The sequence below is a fragment of the Panthera leo genome, chromosome D1 (assembly GCF_018350215.1).
Source record: "Panthera leo isolate Ple1 chromosome D1, P.leo_Ple1_pat1.1, whole genome shotgun sequence".
Lineage (NCBI taxonomy): Eukaryota > Metazoa > Chordata > Mammalia > Carnivora > Felidae > Panthera > Panthera leo.
Window position 1 is genome coordinate 97,804,872 of NC_056688.1, and position 3,493 is coordinate 97,808,364.

Here is a 3,493-nt window from a genome sequence, read left to right on the forward strand (position 1 = left end):
TGAGCCACAAGGATGGGCACCCATCTAACTGCCCCCAGTGGGTGCAGGGCAGTGCACATAGCTTACACTGCAATGAAGCTGCATGAAGATGAGAAGCATATGATGGGGATCTGAGCTGAGGCCCTGGTTGCTGAGACTGGAGGAAGAGAAGGAAAAGCTTTGGAGGAGCTGGGATGCCTCAGCCTGGGCGCCCCACCCCCACCCCCATCACAGGAGAACCCACGTTGAGGGGCCCTGAGAGTCAGCCAGATCCTAGCATCTTCCCCCTCACGAGCCCACCAGATTTTGGAGTTGGAAGGGGCTTTGAGAGGCTGCGTCAGCATCCCTGCAGGAAACAGATCCTAACTCAAATGGGTCACCTGAAGAGACTTTAGTGAGGAGGGACTACTTACAGAGAGATGGGCAGGATGAAAGAACCCAGGAAGGGGTGCTAGAGACTCCTGAGGCTGCAAAGAGCTCCCCTCTCCCCTCCCACCCTCCAATCTCCTCTACCAGTGGCCAGACCAGACTGGAGCCAACTGGCAAGGGCGCCCATTGATTTGTTTCACAGGGGTCAGCCTCCTGGGGCACAGAGCAGGTCAAAGAAGGGGAGACCCTACATCAGAAGGGACAAACAGAGAATAACAGCCTGATCGGTCTCAGTTTCCACCCTACTGTTCTTCCCACAAGAACAGAGAGAGGAGGCAACTTGGCCAAGGTCAGGTAGCCAGTGAGGAAAAGGCCCCTCTCCTTTGGGGTCTGGGTTCGTTGCCGACTGGGCCTGCACTGAAGACAGCCAAGTGAGGACAGCCCATCATCCTGGAGCTGCTGCCGCAAATCCAAATCAACCAGAGGAAGGCAGCAGGCAGCACCAGGGAGGATGAGCACCCAAGGGCCGGCCATGCACCCTCCATGTCCAGAAGGTAATAGACACCTGCTTCCTTGTCTCTTTGTGCCTGCCCCCTGGCCCCCGTTTTCCTCTCTTGAGTCCTCCCCAAGTGTGGGGACAGGAGCACAGCCCTGAGATTGGCAGGGACAAGGGGAGGAGACTGTGCTTTTCTGGTAGCCAGCCTTGCTCATCGATTCCCTAGAGCTGCTCACTGATCCAGCACAAGATGGTTTAATTGAAGTCATTACAATAAATGGTGCAGAAAAGCAACACCCTTAGTCTGCCAGGAGCCTCAGAGAAGCAGGGGAGGGCACTGGGAAACCCAGCGGAAGCAGCTGAAGTTAGCTCACAGTTGCTGTGGTGGAAAAGGGACTGGGCTGAGAAAGCAGGTAGTCCTGGGTTCAAATCCTGACTGGGTCGCTAGCAAGCTGTGCACCCTTAGTAAAGTTCCTTTATCTTCCTGAGCTGCTGTGTTCCTGTCTCCAGGAAGCCTTCCCTCCTTCATCTCCCATTTCTCCTTCCCCCACACACCGTTAGCACTTGCTAACTTTGACACTGATTTGGCTTCCAGCGCTCACTGTCTGCTTAGCAATCTTTTCCCTCCGTAGTTTGTCTTCTCATCTAGATAACAAGCAGGAACTGTATCTTCTCCTTCTCACCCTTATGTGCCTATCACATGCCTAACATTGTAATTGTACCCAGCGGGGTGGGGGAGGGAGGGGAGTGGCAAGGTGGAGTGAGGGGCAGAGATTCAGAACCCGGGGATGGGCACAGAAAGAATGCAGCAGGTGCTGGTAGATGACAATCTACCCTGAGCTCCCTTCCCAGATAATTGGAACGATGCAGCCATTATATTCGTACTACTTTAGCATGAGACACAGCCCCCTCTGTGCCCAGGCCCAGCTGGCTCTCTGCTCGGCATCATGAACTACTATCTGATTCAGTAGCAGAGGACAGAGGATCCAGGTCCTGAAGTCATCAAATTCTAGCATCAAAAGACAAAATCGTGCAGCAAAAGTGATATCTTGGTACTTCCAAGTCTAAATCCCAAGGAGCCTTGCAGCTTCCACGTGGGGTGTCTTGGAACAACTGATCTTGGAATGTTCCCTCTCAGAACTCAGACATCACACCATGAGAAGCCCAAACCACGTGGAGAAGCCAGGTCGAGGTACTCCATTTGCCAGGGCCAACCGAGTTCCCAGCTCATAGCATCAGCTGCGAGCCCTGAGAGTGCGCCATCTTGGACATCCAGCCCCATGGAGCCTGCAGGTGACTCCAGCTCTAACCACTACCTGATGCAACCACTTGAGAAATCCCAAGAAAGAATCTCCCAGATGAGCCCAGTCAACCTGTGGAACTGTAAGAAATAACAATTTCTTATTTTATGCTTCTAAAAATATATTTGTAAATAAATCTTACAGAACTCTCATTTTACTAGAGCTCAGAGATTCCATGTGATGTATCCAAGGTCGCACAATGAGGCAGAGCCCGGTGCGTTTAACTGTGGCCACCCTATCGCCACCACCAGAGAAGATAAAGAGAAGTGAGCTATCCAGGGCAGGAGTGAAGAGGGAGAGAGGAAAAGAGTTGGATTTTATAGAAAATGTCCCAAGTTAATTTTGTTTAGGAAAAAAATTATTCCTTGAATGTGTATGATTTTTTTTTTAATTTTCAATGAGCATCTCACAACTTCTAAGAGTTTACAGAGTTAATGGCCCTGAATTTCAACCTTGGGTTGGTTTTATTTTTCCTTCCCCCTTGAGATAATTAGCCATGAGCTTAGCTGAGTACATTTGTCATGTCGGTTAGACAATGGCTTCAAAGGAAGGGAAAGGGCTCAGAAAAGAAGGCCAAGCGACAAAGCAAAACCTCCTAGGGAAATATTCACATTTCTTGAATGATCTGTCATCAAAACTGCGTGCACAGGTGTGAGGGCACGAGCGAGCATCAGGGCAAACTTTACCAGGTGGGCCTCTGCACCCACTAGTGCTTTGAGTTGATCTGAACCAAACCCATCCCCAGGGCAAAAGCAACACCCCTTTCCCATCTCACTACCGTCTGTTTGGCTAACCCACAGGCCCAAAGGAAAATGTTAGATTGGCCTTTCATTTTCAGTGCCCTCAATTTAAGTAATTTTTTTTTTTTTTTTTTTTTTACATCCTGTGCTGCTCAATATACTGCAATGGACGATTCAGGGAAGATGCACGTCATTGTCAGCAAAGCACCAAGCCATCTGGCCTTCGTTTTACCTTTGAGTTGATGTGAAATTTCCGGCTTCACATTTGGACAGTCCTTGATCTGAGCACCAGAGCCCCAGAGGTGATTGGGAGCATCACTGTGAGAAGCCACCATTTTTTGGACACCAACTACGATCCACAGTGTCCCAAGGGCTTTATTTATTTTAATCTTGTGTTTAATCTTCCAGTTTAATCTTGTGTTTAATCTCGTGTTTAATCTTCCAGTAACCCTATGAGGGCAGGACTAATACCTCATTTTAAGGATCAGAAAATTTAGTCTCAAAAAGAAATGCATGCCAAATTGCAGAGCTGGAATTCAAACCTAGGCCCGCCCAATTCCTAGGATCTGCTCTTTCCTGTATACCGATTTGATCAGTTATATATTGCT